The sequence below is a fragment of the Pinus tabuliformis genome, chromosome X (genome assembly GCF_031772625.1).
Source record: "Pinus tabuliformis cultivar Carrire ecotype Pingquan chromosome X, CPIR1, whole genome shotgun sequence".
NCBI lineage: Eukaryota > Viridiplantae > Streptophyta > Pinopsida > Pinales > Pinaceae > Pinus > Pinus tabuliformis.
The window spans coordinates 625221600-625239431 of NC_142308.1; positions in this window are offsets into that span (position 1 = coordinate 625221600).

Genomic DNA, 17832 nt, shown 5'->3' on the forward strand with positions numbered 1-17832 from the left:
TCCAGACTCGATATTTTATAGGTTATGTTTAATAATCCCGGCGAATCCATGTTATCACAGAATGCCTGTTTGGTGTACGCTGATGGGCTCTGCCGATTGCGATTTGCAATGGGATTTCGGATGCGATATGTTATACACTGTGCTTAATCACCATGATGGGTCCACTGTATCGCAGGCCGCTTGATGTATGGCTTTTGGTCTAACCACCGATTGGAAATGCTGATGGGGGACCGCTGATAGTATCAACCGCTGAGTTCAACGCACAATTAAAGAAGTTTCGTGCCATGTTTGTAAGGTTTGTTGCCATGTCTTATTCAGGCCCGAGAACCTCTATTGGAAATACGTCGATTTCTTGTGTTAAAACAAACCACTGGGTCAAAGGATTAATGTGCGGTTAAGTCTGTAGGAACTGTTTTCCGATGGATTTTCCATGTTAAGAATGCAAAACACCGCGCGTTGTTTGTGGAGAATCTTGGTTGTTGAAACCACCTCCTAAACTTGTCATTTTGTTTAAACTGCATGAATTTATGAAGGATCCTACCACACCAGCATATAAATTAGCCTATCCGCACAACGAGAGGGGGGGGAGCAGAGAGTAGCGCAGATTTGCAGAGCATAGTAGTGGCACCTGCTCCTGGCAGGTGGCCAGAATGTTCCTCAGCAATCAAGAGGTTCCAAGATTGTGCAGAAGGCCTAATTATCCGAATTGGGTGTTCGGATAGGCGTTTTTGCATGATTTTTCTCCAGGAAGTCAGTGGCGTGAGAGTTGGGCTCTCCATTTGCCAGCTATCTTCCAGAATGGAGGTATAAGGATGTTTATGTAAAAATATGCTTGTACTTCTCTCTTTCCATGCCATTTAATGAATGAATGCCTCCCCACTATTGAGCAGGGCCCGAAGATGTAGTCCAAGTTGGATGAACTCCGTAATCAAATCTCTGTGTCTTGATCTCATGTGTGATTATGTCTCTTTTATCTTCAATTTATATGCTTATGTTTCATGGTTTTTAAGTGTTATGTTTTATGTAATTTGGATGCGTCTATAAGCAAAAAAATAATGGATCATACACCACCCTTATGAGTAAATGCAAAAAGGAATATATCTCTTGAATACACTAGTATATACAATAAATGACATGAAGTGTGGGAAATCATACCTTGGAAGATGGCAACTCAAAATGGTTATGGAGAATGGCAAAAAGGTAATAAAAGAAGGAAATAAAGGTGTGTTAGAAGTGATCATTCTAGAGCCCAACAATAGATAAGCACCATGTGGGCCCTATTACTCATTAAGGATCAACTCTAATATATCGAGTGGTGTTGTAGATAATTTGCTACTATGTGCAATTTTGTTTTAGGTCACGCATATTCCTAATTATATTGAGGTGATTTATTATTCTTAATCATAAGTACAATTATAAAGTGTGACTATTAATGTTCCAAATTATTAATTAATATGAAATCAACCATACAAAATTAGGACTAATGGGATACTTCAATACTATGTTATGGATTATGAAAGACCTAATATTCTATAGGAATGTTGTGATGGAATGGTGTGTGATCATCATGGGGGTATGGTGATAGCTTGCAAGATCTTATAGGTTGGCCTCTAATGGCCTAGTACATCTAATGATGTGAAGGACTAAGTGAAGAGGTGTTATGTCTATTAGAGAATTGGTAAATTGACAAGAAGGGATGAGTTATCCTTGCACCTAGTTAGGGCTCTCTAACCATTATAGAAATGAGTGTTGACTTCCTAGGACCTGTCAACCCACTTAAAAAGCATTCAATATCACAATATACTATCATTGAAACTTATTTTCTCATCAGATGGGTAGAAGCAACAACTGCTAAAGATTGTTCCATTGATATCATGTCCTATTTCATTTTAACATATCCTTACTAGGTTTCAGGGCCATTGCTTCATCAATACCATGACCAAAATTCTCACTTGCTAGTTTATGATCCAACATCATAAGTGTGTCCCATGTTATTTGCAAGTTGATGGTATAGTGGAACCCATCAATAAAATATTGGAACACAGGTTGACCAAATTATGTTTGATGAATCAATATTACTAGAATGATAGGATTCCAAGAGTCATGTATTCTTATAAAACTACCACTAAAAAAATGGCTAGATTCCCTTTTAGTTTGTGTGGACAAGGGGTCATGATTCCAACATAGTTTATATCTCTTATTATGATTATTGCACAAGATACAAATGTGTTTGAGTAAGATTTAATTGTCGAATGACTAACCAAATAGATGCAACTAAGAGAAGCCATAATTTTATTTGATTTCCACCAAACTATCAAAAGGGGTAGGGGGCATGACATGATTGACAAACCAAAAGAAAAACATTTGCTAAGGACATTATGATCTTACTTTATGACAACATGTATCTGAAGCATTTATGAAAACTATAAATGCACTGGTTGGGTCCATTCTTAGTTACACACATGAGAGACTTCAAGTTCATTTGGCTCAACTAGGTGATGTTCTCCAATTGGGTTGGGTAAAAGGTGCTTTTTTACAACCCTAGACCCCAACCCTCAAAATAATATTCACATACTAATACTTGGAGGAGTCCTTTAGGACAATTCATGTCAAGTTTTATTTGATTTCCTTCTAGTTATAAGTGTATCCTTCAATTTTAGTTTTTTCTAATTTGTTAAGTCAAAATCTTGAGGCGGGTTTTTCTTAAATTTTGGTCTTTTTATTTTTTTATTTTTTATAAGTCCATACCACAATATTTTTGGTTGGGGGAATTCAATTATGCCCAATGACATTAATTCACGCTTTGAGCTAGCATATTTTTGGTCAAATCTAGTTATATTTCATATGAATGAGTTGGGATTAAGTCTCTGAAATAATGGCTAAGGATACACCAATGGGTTTCATAGTCAAGTGAGGTTATGAAAGGAGGTTACATAAGTTTTAGGTCAAGTCACAATAGTGAGGTGGTGGAAACATGATAATATGGTTCTTGTATGGATTTCAAATAATTTTGTATCATTAACTCAACCTTTTAAAAGTCAAATATATCTAGAAATAGAAAGTGTCAAAGTTTAAAGATCTCCCACTAGGGGGGGATTCCAGCTCCCCCTAGAAGAAATAAATTAAGTGGGGGTTTTTAATTCTTAGATATAAGTAAACTACCACATATTTGTGATTATTGTCACATGTGCACATTAGATATCCACGTTAGCACCATAACGACATAAATTGACTAAGTTTTTCCTTGATTTTCACCCATAATCAGTGTGGTCTACTAGTGCAAAAGCAACACTAGTTAATAATCATGAGGTAGGTTATAATTCAAGATGAAGACGATTTTTGGGTTGTAGGACCTAAATATTGAGACTCAAAGGAGAGAGAGGCCCTTGCAGGATAAATGCTTGACCCTTGAGTGCAGGTGATGCGGGATGTATACCCCACTTTTGACCCTTGGCACATAGTTAACTCAAATGTTGTAAATGTTGTAAATATGGATTCCTAGTGAAGAGCTCAAGGCCGAGGGCAACTAGTGAATTCCTAGGTATATGTGTATATATATATATATATATATATATACGACGTATTAGGATTGCCATGATGTGATCAAGCTACATAAATATTAAAGTTTGAATATAATAAAATGGTCCAATATGGTTGCGTAGAGCATAAGAGGGGTTATGATTCCACTAGAGAGGAAGAGATCAAGGAGATTATAAGATACTACAACCTCCACTACTAAATGTTGGCCTTAGAAGTTATCGATTTTTGACTGTTTGCCTTAAAGAAAGTCATCCACCTTCTTTGACTTATTAAATCTAATCATTGAATATACATGAGAAGTTGGTGGAAAAGTCCTCATTTAATTTGGGAAGCATGGGGCTAAGTACTATCTTTAGGGGAATTGTAAGAGTCTTACATTCCCAAAGTCAGAAGTAGTGTCAACCATATTTTCACCAAAACATTTTCTTCTCAATGACTAGGGAATTCATTCCAACATTCAGAGATACAAATAGTTATGTTGTTCATACTATGTTCTTTTGGTTATCCATGGGAAACCAAGAAATTAATTTGAGAATGAAAGAGTGATGGTTGAAAGTAAGCATAGAGGCTCAACAAATTAGGAAACCTTCACCCATTATACTTTTTCTACTCTTTAGATGCTTAAGAAGCGAAGCATTGACCTTTAAAGAAAACCTCATAAAACATACAATAGATTGGTCTTTTTTTTTCATACATTGAAGATCATTGTAAGGGAAGAGTACTCTAAAGGACCATTGAATACAGAAAGGGTAGTCCTTCCCTGTGTTATGTGGGGTAGTGGGAAAGCATTACTTCACTATTGATGACTAGATGAGATGCTTGTAGTGATCTATGATGAGGAGATTGGCTAAGCACTAAATGGATTAGGTTGAGAGAGAGGAGCCTATAGTTGTTTCCTTCATCTTGGTGGCCTCATAGCCTAGCTTGGGGTTGATATCTACGATAGATAACTACAGCTTGGTTGAAAATCAACTTACATAACCAATTTTTTAGACTTTCTTTAGTTCAAACATATGTACCTTATAGTCCTATGTAAATATACAAATTTTATGCTTGTTTTGTGTTATGAAAATAATTGTATTATGCATGGTGTGTGTAGTTATGTTGTTAAATATAATACATTTCAATTATCCACACTTACATATCATTTAAATTAAATTATGGCCCTGCCGAGGAGGCTTAATTAGTTGTTATTACGAATATTTGGCCCCTAGGAACTTGGAATCCCATGGTTGTAGCTACTCGTGCATAGGTTGAGATTACTAGATGGGGATGTTATAGGGGGTCTCATGTGTTAGGTAGACGACACCAAGTTTGCATAGTACAACTTCATAGACATGGATATATGCCTCAACTTGCAACCCTCCATTGATAAGCAATAGATTTCTTTAGAAAATATAGATATAACATTACTATGGAAGTAGGATTTTGAGCTATTATGGATTATGTTTTCCATCTCACGGATGTGTTATGTCTAGTTTATTTATATTTAATGACCTAAGGTTTGTGCCAACACAACATTTAACACACATTGCCACCACCATAGGCTCCTCATTACTTTAACACAAACTATAGCGGACACAAAACATTATAAGCACCTCAAACATTTCAGTCCCCATGCATGTGGTCTAACCAATTTTGACATTTAAATCAATCGATGAAATTCGTCCACGAATTAGATGGATGGTTGTTGAGTCACAACTTCAGGGAGCCATATCTCGAGATCCAGGGCACTATATCTTTCTCAAGAGGGCTCGTTGGAAATTTAAAATCAAGGAGAACAATATGGGAACATCTATTTGGTCAAATATATGAATTAAATGTCCAAAAATTTAAGCAGAAAAAGGGTCATGAAATTGCAACAAACTAGGATGACTAGATTTATTTTTGGAAATAAAACTAGTTGGAAAAATATTTTGCTATTGGAATCTCATCAAAATGTTATCTATTTGTTAGAAATCCATTAGTTAATGAAGCATGTTACAACATAAAATGATTTAGCTCGGGTTTAGTAATTTAGGTTTTAATTAAATTTGGTTTTTTAGAAGATTAGATAGGAATGTTTTTTTATTCTAATTTGAATGTAGTTTATAATTATTATATGTGTTTTAATAATAGTTTTTGGTAGGGAAATTTTGTAAACAATTCAGAGGCTAGAGACCAAAAAAGAGAAGAAGTCACTTTATATTTTGAAAGCAGATTCAACTGCACACTTCTAAAATTTGATTTTCAACCCATTAAAGATTTTATTGGGAATTTCATAATTATTTTGGTTAAACAAACTTCTATTTTGAAAGAAGTGATATTATTATTTAAGAGAAGCCTGAGAATAAAGGAAAGGGGGTTCCATTTTTCAATTTCCAAGAGAAGGAACTTTTGCATTGTTGTAGAGTGATTTCCTAGAGGAAATTCGCAACCTGTTGGACTGGATCAAAGGGGAGATATTAGACAAGGGGAAAACTTATGTGTCATAGTTGATCCCTGAAATTTCCTTTACCTTGGGGCTTGAAGCCATATTCGAAATTTTGTGCACTGTTATAAGTTTTAGAAGATCGGTGTAAATCCTTGAAATATCTGTTTGGTAATTAAGGGAACTATACTTGAATGGTTCACGAGGCACAATACTTGCTAAGGTTTTGCAAATGGGGTAGCAAGCTAAGTGGGCTTGATTGTGGGGAAAACTCCACAGTTAAGCGCTCTTGAGCTAGAGGCGATCTGGGATGGGTGTCCTCCTGGGAAGTCCTGGTTATCGGGTGCAAGCCCCGGAAGTGATGATTGACGCTGTGTGATTCATTTCACTAATTTCAATCCCACTTCTTCACCCGTGTGAGCATCACCCGATGCAATGAGTGCTAAGTGGACTATTCAAAAATAATGATAAATTAGTCAGTTACGACTACCTCTCATGGAAATGGTCATAGATGAATGACTTACTTAACACAGTTGAATTCCAAAAAATGATATCTAATATAATGCATTGCGAAAACCCCCAATACTTAATTCAAAAGAGTGAAGGGAACTCTACTTGAATGGTTCATGAGGCACAATACTTGCTAAGGTTTTGCAAATGGGGTAGCAAGCTAAGTGGGCTTGATTGTGGGGAAAACTCCACAGTTAAGCGCGCTTGAGCTAGAGGCGATCTGGGATGGGTGACCTCCCGGGAAGTCCTGGTTACTAGGTGCAAGCCTTGGAAGTGATGATTGATGCTGTGTGATTCATTTCACTAGTTTCAATCCCACTTCTTCACCCCTGTGAGCATCACCCGATGCAATGAGTGCTAAGTGGACTATTCAAAAATCATGAGAAATTAGTCAGTTACGACTACGTCTCATGGAAATGGTCATAGATGAATGACTTACTTAACGCAGTTGAATCCCAAAAAATGATATCTAATATAATGCACTGTGAAAACCTCCAATACTTAAATTAAATGTGAGTACTACTGCTCATATTTGGCTATGAATTAAGGATATCTTTCAATTATGATTTATCTTTTGGTCCAAGTAAGTGTTTACTATATGATTTTGGCACTGTTGTTAATTTCATGTCAATTTATGCTTGTTTAAAATCAATGAAAATATGCCTTTTCATGGTTGGTTAGATTTAGATCAGAATAGAATGATGAATTTGAGAGAACTTGTGTGTGTTGATTGATAACTATTTAGCAGTCCAATTACATTCTTGCCTTTGCTCCAATTATTGTTGCATCATATGAACTATTTATGTGATTTGAGAGTATGATTATATATTCAATTCAATTAATGTAATTTGAATCTAAGTATGTGTGTGTGTGTGAGGTTTTGGTAACTATTTATTAGATAACCTTATATGCACATTTGCTAGCAATTGTTGTTAGTCGCATGAACTATTTATGTGATTCATTAGTTCATATTAATCTTGGGTTCAATTCCAGTCCTTTCACCCTAATCTTGGTTGAGATTTGGATTGGTCTCTCTCTTTATTGATACATGATAGACTGAGTTACTTTCAGATTAGCGATAGATAGCTCTTTCTATTTCTTGCATATTGGCTTAGGCTACATTTAGATTTAGGAAATCATATTAAAAAGTTTCCTTTCGAGGAGCAAACCTTTGTGTGGCAACTGGGCCCACATACTGGTCGGAATCACTATCCCAGATGGAAAAGAGTCTAATTGGGGCCTTGGCCAAGTAATCTTCCTAATGTTGACCAAGCATCAACATATTGGAAAGAAACCGATAAGATTTATTTTCTTTGTCGTATTTATCCTTACAAACTCCCAATATAATCTTTGAAAATAATGAACCCTTTGATTTGCAATGTTATTATACTTCCTAAAAATCTTCCCATCTAGCATATACATCTTTGAAATTATATATATATATAGATTTTTGCTTTTCCTTTGGTTGGCATAAATTTAGAAAATTTTGGTGTTCTCATCCCTTGTTTCTAACCCAAAGCCCTATTCTTCAATCTCTATTGATTTTCTTTTATTTCCAACATATTTCTTTTCGATCATTCTAGAGCTTTGAGCATGTCCCTGGTATTAACAAAGAAATTGCATTCAAAATTTATTTCATAAACTTTTAAAATTTGTTTTTAAATTACCATTAGATCCCAATCAACCATTTTATTCTTATTAATGCCTAAGAAGCTATTGTTGATCTAACTATTTTTAGGCTTGGAGTGAACTGAAAGCTAGTTGATTTCCTTGAGGTTTCTTTATAATTAACCCATAATGAATTCAATAGCTTTATACATTCCTCATCCTCTAGTTGAATTTAAAAGGACTTGGATTTTTTTTGTCCTCCTTTGTAGTTTGTAATAATATTTGAAGGTGATAAAAGTCTCCACCCACCTCCAACCAATTCCTTATCCTCTCAAGATCAACCATTATATATTATGAATCTATCTAGCCTTTTTTAGATCATATCACCCCCCATTCTCTTATTCCTCTAGGTTGGAACCAAATTGATAGGTTTAATATCTACTTGTCCAAATACTTCAATTTTATGTAGGAAGAGTTTTGGTGGTGGATTGATTCTAGTTAAGTGCCCCCAAATCCTTGAATTTTTTATTATAAACTAAAATCCCCTCCTATTGTTACTTTATCATTATTTATGGAGTTGTAATAAACAAAGGGCTCCCATAATTGGGCCTTCTCACATAAGGCCCATAGATGTTAGCCATAAGAAACACTTTCTGCGATCTTAAGGGAAAGAGCTTAACATCTTATGGTTGAAACAAAATAGGATTTCAAAAATGAATAATTAAAAGGTTATTTTTTAATCCAGTAAGCAAACAATAGATCTCCCTTCTAAATTTATTTCTAGAAAACCCCATTATTTCGAGACACTAGATATTTCTCCAATAATCTTCCTACTTTCCCTCATAGTTTCTTAAATCAAAATAACATCTCGTTTTTGCAACTCCAACAATTTAACGAGGGCATTCTTCTTATAAGGGTTGCTAATCCCTTTTGTGTTTGGGGATAAAATTATCATGATATCACCATTTGTGGGGTTTTCCCTACTTTCTAAATGATCTGTACTATAATCTTTTGTTTTCCTAATTGAATTTCCTTAAGAGCTTTCTCTCAAGTTTGTGAAGGGTGGGACATTTTTAGTTGCTTTCATAATAGATCACTAATTATACCTCCCTCTATATTTGCATCAATCTCTTCCTTTTCCCATTTCTTGGATCCTAGGGGGCATCATAAATATGCATGGTCGCCAACGATATTGCTAAAGGAATTAAGGCTAGCATTTTTGTTTTAAACCCCATGGGTTTTTGATGGACTAAGTGTTATTGGGTTGAAGTAGTTTTCTTCTTCCATCCCCAATTTCTATTTTAGACTTCTCTTTACTACAAATTTCTTTTGTCCCTTTCCATGAATTTTAAGAGATACCCTCCTTAATAGCCTCCAACAAAGGCTATCGATTCAAAGACAGAGGTAAAGGTTGATCCTTTTAACAATTGAAACATTATTGGAAGGAGAAATGAACTCGCCTCATTCATGAGCACATGGATTGTAACCTTAGGTTTTCATATTATCTTCTAGTGCTTGAGCTCTAATAGTGGCCCTTAATGGCTTATGATCAAAACTCAACAATGAATCTATCTTAACCCATGATTAGCCAAGGATCTAAAGGAATCAATCATTTGATAGTGAAAACATTTTTAAAGTGCAAAAATATAGGGAAAATTTTGTGATTTCAAGGATTTGATGACTCACAATGTTCGTTAAATCTAATGTTGATATGGATCTATGTTAGTTCATTGAAAGTTTAGTAATAAATGTGTTAATTTAATGACAACCATACATAACTAGGAATGGTACTTCCATGGCATCAATGAAACATCCATAATGTGAATCAAACTTCAAAATTAGCATCAAACATGCTTATGTAAAGTGACTAAAACATATGTATGTGTGTGTGGGGATTTGGGAGAGAGAACCATTATTACTAATGAATGAAAAATAAAAACAAAATTCCATACACACCAATAGAAACTACATGAAAAAATGATATAAAGGATGAGAACTAGATGTATCAAATGGTACAATATGTAAATATACAAATATATGTATGCATTTTAGTTAAAAGCAAAAAATAAATGTACAATATAACAATCAACCACGAGTGTCTATAATTAGCGTTAGACAAATGCTAACACAAACAATCACAAAGGGGTCAATGCTCTTAATAGTCGTGGCAATGTGATCGACATCAATAGTTGGGGCAACAAGATGAACATGCGCATCAAGGTGAATGCCCTTAGTAGAAACAAGTATTATCAAATCCGAGATAAATAAATGCGGGAGGATGGATAGTGGGAGGAGTAGGAGAAATCATGGTGAACAAAAAGATCAACACGAGGAGTAGGAGCAACATCATGAGCATTGTCAACATGAGGACAGATGGGAAGATTTGAAGCATCAACATGAGAACAAGCGAACCTCTTGCATCCCATAAAATAAGTAGCTCTTAATGCATCATGTGCCCTTGGCATGAGATTAAACAATTGTGTCAACATCAATTACAATTGTTCAAGGGCATGTTGATAATGTTACCACTAGATAACATCTCTCATTTCCATTAGCCTAACAACAAAGTCAAGCAACACATGACAAATATCATCCAAAACCTTGAATCTGTACCATGTTGCAAGGTCTAATCAACAAGTGCTCATGTTGGCGATCGGTGCATCATCATTAGTGTTGAACATGTAAACATGCTCCCGTGTTTTATGCGTGCCATTCCAGACCAATCCTTTGTCTACAAAGTAATCAATTATTAATAAAAAAATATTACACATGATTTTGTAATTGCAAGCAAACACACTAGATGTGATAAAAAATAAATTATCTTAAATAAAAATACCATGATTATATCACCTCTATCATTTAATATCTCATTTGGTGAAGTGGGGGGTTTTCCACTAACCTCCAATCCATCCCCAAATGAGGATACTATACAAAGTCAAAGACAAATTTATTTGCTCTACTTAACAATGTGATCATTGAATCACCAATTGTAGGCATAGTTCAAGAAGATGCCCTTTTTTAGGCATACACCACATATATACATGTGTAGTGATCAATGGATATTTAGGGAGGTAATTGAATCTAAGATTGTTAGCTAGAAGCATCTTGAAAAATAAATAAAATAACTTTGATGTGTAGGTGAATAAGATCCTCTCCCCGGTCCTAAATAAATTAACCAAGTCTATAGAGTGACAAAAGCATCTATGAAAAATATGATTGCACCTATACAAAGTCTTGTCATCCTTAATCATCTGCAAGTAATGTATAATATCACGACATCTTCATTTCCCATTACCAATGGTACTTGGAATATGTCAAGGATAATAGAAACAAGTACCACATCCTCACTTAGGAATTTATCAATCCTTAGATGCCCTTCCATGAGAAGTCATTTCTCACATATTCAATAAGACTAATACACTATGATACCTATGTCAACTTGATACGTTGAGGAGCTTCACGGGGAAAATCAAGAAATTGGGAGTATATTTACTCCTCATTGATATTATGGTGATGAAATAAATATCCTCTTAAGTGGGCATGCACCACATGTCTAGCCCAACCCTGGATGCCTACTAGCCCTAATCCCAACGATTGATCAACTAGATAAAAAAAACATTGTTTACCTTAAGAGATGTAGCCTCCCACAATAACCGAGGAGGCTATTTACATCCATCAAGGGAAAATGTGTAGCATTTATTAAACTTCAGGTATATCTCTCTCTCCCTACAACATGTATCCAATGATTCCACCATCAAGTAATTCATATGTTGCCCTTGATTAGCATAAAAATACATTCTAAAAAATGGTAAATCAAATGTCAATTTTATTAATAAAGTGAAATCAATATAATTAATTACAAATTTATTGCTCTATGCACCAATAAACCCATTGGTGCTTATAAAACATGTATGCATGATTGAACATTTTGATTTAGATTGGACCATCATACTATTTGTCATCTATATTAATACTTTCTAGGTGGAAAATTTTGAGAAATTGGCTTGAACGATCCATTTTAGTTGAAAATTGGGGTATATAACCTTCCAAAGCCATTTTAAGGAATTAAACCACATTTTTTGTGGTCAAAAATTTATGAGCATAACGCACACCCATGACACTATTCTTATAGACCTTCCCAAGGCTCTAAACATCACCTCAATTGAAGTTAGTATATAGAAATTATGCTTCTAACAATTTGAATTACCTAGTTGAACACCATGGTACGACTGAATGCCACTTCAACCCCCTTCATTAACACATATGAGGCTAACAATGCGAGGACTTTCAAGATGATTGTAGAAGGTTCAAAACCTTATCACATTGAGGCTCGAGGAAGTCAAATCCTTGACCCTAGATGTCTATCATGCTATGTTAAATACCGAGTTGTAGGAGGAAAAGAGGTTCTATTTTTTTGCATTGTACTTGTTCCATAGTCGAGAAAAACATTTGAGAGTGGTATTTTTAGATCATTATAAAGGAGGAGGAGGATCCTATGGTATTCATTCAGGCCAGAGTGTCACAAGGTAACTCCATAGGACTTACCATTCCTTTCTATGTGCATTTTTATAGCTAAATCAAAGAGAGAAGAGGATATATATTACTTTCTAGCTAAGTTTTTCTTGTTATTGCGTTTCCCACGATAATATCATATTCATTTGTGTGGATACTGTTTTTTATGTGTATATTCTTTCCATTTCTTATTTGAATTGTTTCACAAAATCAAACAAAGCTAGTAATTAACTATTTTGGAATATGAGAAAATAAATATGTATAATTTAAGACATCATAATATTATATGATTTGTTGTGATGAACTATTTCATTGGAATATCCATGGCAATTTATGAATCATATTGGTATGGGAGTGAGGTTCTTCTTTATCGTATTTATGGGAAATTGCAAGATCCATGAATTGGCTTAATAAAAATTTCACAAAACCCTAGCCATGGTGGATCATTTTGTTCATGAAAACCTTCGAGATCTAGTAGAAGAGAGATGCACAAAGCTAGAAGAGCATGTTATTGATATCTCTCATATTATGGCTCTCCTCATGGTAGCTCTACCAAAAAATCTCATACCATTGGGGAGGTTGGAGGCTCTAATTCAGAGATTGAATAAAAAAGGAAATCAAGAGATCATGAAGACCCAAAATTAGAGTCAAGGAAAGAGCTCAAGAAAGAGAAACCAAGTTTCAATATAGTTACACTTTCCTAGTCCTTATTTAAAACGAAAGAGAGTGGATATCGAGTCATACCAAGATGAAACCAATGCATTAATATTGAATCATTGGTTGCAATAGTTAGAGGTCTATTTTAGTGTCCACCGTATAGAATAAGAACATAATATTTATTTTGCTAGATTGACATTAGAGGACATGCATTAACCTGGTGGGAAAGTCACATGAAATTGCCTAGGCTAGAGGGCGATATACTAGTAACTAAATGGGAGGATCTCAAAACCCTCATTCGGTCCAATTTTACCCTGTTGGATATGTATAGGACCAATGGATTCATTGGCAACACTTTAGGTAAAGGCAAGGGTGGAGTGTGCACCAATGAATTAAGGAATATGTTATCATGTTGGATGTCTCTCCCAAGAATCTATACTCATTCCTCAAGTATTTTTTGGGGCAAACATAGTCATTTGCAAAAGTAAGGATGTTATTCAATCCTAGGATAGTTGATGAGGCATGTGTGCAAGAATAATGTCTGAAAAATTTAGGACATAGAAAAGGGTAGCCAAGTGATTCCAATTAGGAACTACACTAAAACACTTCCAAGGACGGAAAAAGTAAGTGGAAAGGGAAAGACAAGAGGACAATATCCATTGCATATTAGTGCAAGGATCCAAGTAACCATTGCAACCATTGGAATATCGATGATCACATCGAAGAAAAGTGTTGTAAACTACATCTAGAGCTTAACCCTAAGAAGCATAAGAAGGATGCCAAGAAGAAGAACCTTCCATCCATTGATTCAAGCAATCATATAGAAAGAAACTTATATGTGGATGGAAATATTGTCTATACTTTAGTGAAGAAGGAGGTGAATTTGAGTAGCCTTCATCACAAGGAAGAGAAGGAGATGACAAAACTATCATGTATCAAGATTTAGGTCAATAAGACCAAGGTAGATGCCCTATTTAGTTCTAGTTCATAGCCGAATCCCATAATAACTGACCTAGCCAACAAGCTTAGTTTTAGGGTTCATGATCTTCCAACCCCATACCCGCTGGGGTGGGTGAACAAGGATACATAAATAAAGATCACAAAATAGTGTAAGATTAGATTTGTTATTAGTGCAGAGTTTATTGATGAATTTGAGTTAGACATAATCACCCTTGACATCTGTGTGGTAGTGTTTGGAATCCCATAGATGTATACGAGGGATAAAATCTTCATGCAGAGTGTAAACTAGTACCACCTAGTCAAGTATGGGAAATCCCACAATCAATGCACACAAAGGTAAATTGAAGATCTCACTAGTGAGTGCCAACTAATCTAAGAAGCTTATTAGTTCCAACAAGATATATTTGTTACTTTTATTAAGGGAGAATCAACAAGGTGATAAATTAGTAAGAGAAAAGGAATCCTTGGAGGGATGTACTAAAGAAAAAAAAATAATAATTGAAGGAGTTACTTCAAGCATATAGAAGGGTGTTCGAAGAGCTTAAGGGGCTACCAGTTAAGGGGGAAGTGGAGCACGAGATACAATTATTGCCTTACTCCCCATTACAGAATGTTGGATTATATAAACAGTTTATTCTAGAAGCAAATGAGCGAAGAAGTAGTTGCGACAATTGCTAAAGTAGGGACTGATTTGAACATGCACCTCACCTCGTGGGTTAGCTATTGTCATCATGCCCAAGGATGATGGGACTTGGAGGATTTGGATAAGGATACATTTAGGAATTGGTACCCTCTGCCCAGGATCACTGATCTCTTGAACCAATTGTAGCATGTATAATACTTCAACAAGTTGGATTTGAAATCATGATACCCCTAGGTACATGTAAAACCAGAAAAAACCTAGAAGACCACCTTCAAGACAAGGAAAAGTTTGTATGAATGGTTTCTCATGCCATTTGGTTTATGTAACACACCAATTACATTTACGAGGTTGACGAATGATGTGTTGAACCCATGTTTAGATTCATGTTTTATAGTATATTTGGATGATGGATTGATTTATAGCTTTACCCGAAAGGATCATATCTCACATCTCATTCAAGTGTTAGAGAATTTAAACAAACAACAACTATTGGTAAACCTTAAGAAATGTGATTTTTCTTAACAATTATTGGTATATTTTGGGTGTACGATTGGTGGAGGGGAACTCAAGATAAATCTTGCGAAGATGAAGGCCATCGCATAATGTCGTGGAATTTAGGAGTTTTGTTGGGGTAGCAAAATACTTGTGAAAGCTCGTAGCATCATTTTAGTGGTAGTTCAACCACTCCACACCATAATAGTAAGTTGTAAGAGTTTCCAATGGGGAAAGAACTAATAAAAGGCTTTTGACGAGTTGAAATGAAAGATTATTCAAGCACTAGTTCTCACATTGCCAAAATGTAGAAACCTTTGAAATTGGAGATAGATGCAAGTGGGTATGACATAGGAGTAGTCTTGGTCAAGGAGGTAAGCCTAGTTGCTATCATTCATAAATGTTTAATGTGCGTGTCTTCAACTACTCTACCTATGATATGGAACTCTATGCAGTGGTACACGATGTTAAGAAATGGGAACCACTACAATATTTATAGGCCTAGAGTAAGATTCAATGGACCAAACATTATAATTGGATCAAGTTCTTACAAAAACTTCTTCCATTCATCAAGCACAAGAAAGGAAAAACTAATAAGTCGGAAAACATGGTATCAAGGCCAACCACGACCAATATTACATCTTTGAGAACTCTTATGCACATGGAGCCATTTACTCATGATGCATTCACAAAATATGAGGACTTCAAAGAAGTGTTTCAACAGCTAAAAGGCCAAATCCATGTAGAAGAAGGTGACAACAAGCTTGACTATCACTCTATAATAGGTTACTCTTCAAGTTGGACAAGCTTTGCATCCCTAAAGGTGAAAGATTGCAACTTATTGGAGAGGCTCACACCTTCATGTTTGTAGGACATTTTGGTGTTGGGAGGACAATTGCTAACTTACATATGTATGTGTACTAGCCTAGAATGTAAGAAGAATTGGCATGATATATTAGAGGATGCATACTTTGTTGTACCAACAAGCCAAGTAACATAAAACAAGGTTTATACTATCCTTTACTTGTATCCATGCAACATTAGGAAATCATTTCCATGGATTTTATGTGTGGGTTAGCAACAACACGGAATGGATGTTATTATTTCTTTGTGTAGTTGACAGGTTCAACAAAATGTGCATTCCAATGCCTTGTAAAAAGACCATCAAGAGATACGAAGTAGCGAACATGTTCTTTTGAACAAGTCTAGGTGCACTTTGGGATGCTAAGGAGCACCATTTTGGACAGGGATACTATATTTTTCAATGCCTTTTGGACTACACTTTGGGAGAAGACGGACACTAAATTGAAGAGGTCTACAACATTTTATCCACGAATAGATGGGTAAACAAAAGTGGTCAACAAGACTCTGGGACAACTAATTTTGAGGGTTACAATTAGAAGAATATGAAGACTTGGGATGAGAATTTGATTTATAACACTCTTATAAATAAGTATTCCATGCTTCTATTGGTAAGTCTGATTTTGAAACTTGTTTTAGGTATTTTCCACCTTCACCCTTGGATAATATACATGGACAATGATGAGGAGTGAGGGAAGACATCACAGGAAAAGCATTGAGAGCAAAGAAGTTTGTTGAAAGTATTAGGTAGATCCATTTGCAAGTACAAGAGATGTTAAATAAATCACATGTAAGGTACAAGGCTTGAGATGACTAGCATAGAATAGAGAAATTATTCAACTTGGAAGACAAAGAATGGTTATATCCAAGGAAGGAAAGATTATAGGGTCTTGGTAATAAGATCAAGGCTCTATGATATGGTCCTTTTGAAGTATCAGAGAAGGAGAAGATGATTCCTACATACTCAATTTATTCCCATACATGCACATTTCCCTAATAATGAACGTGGAGAATTTGAAACTTTATGACCCTTCCATGTTGGATGAAGAGGAGGAATAGGTCCTACCTACCATAGAGAAATTAGCCTTCGATGCCCAAACGTAGTCAGTAGAAGCCATAGTTTTGTAGAAGAAGAATAAAAGTATAAGATAGGGACAATGTGGCGTTTGGTAGATTGGGTTGAAAGGAAAATTTCCAAGCTAAACGAAATGGTACTCCAAGGAGAAGGTAGGGAATTTTTTTCTCATATAATAAAGCTCTTAGGGACTGAAATTCTCCCCAAAGGGGAGGTATGATTTGTCTTAGGTCACCATACTATTTGTCACATATCTTGATAACCTATGGGTGCAAAAATCAAAGGAATTGATTTTTAGGGGCCATTTTAATGGTAGGTGCTAGTTTGGAAAATTGGGGTTTAGAGCATTCCCAAGCCATTTTTAGGCATCAAATGCCAATTTATAGGTTAAAATTTACCAGCATAACTTCACCCCCATGATGTTATTCTACACCATGAGACCTTTCCAATGTCTAAATATGACCTCAATCAGAGTTCATTTGCGAAAGTTATGCCTCCTACAAGTTGATCTACTTAGTTGACCACCGTGGTATGAGTAGATGCCACATCAACCCCTATTACTTA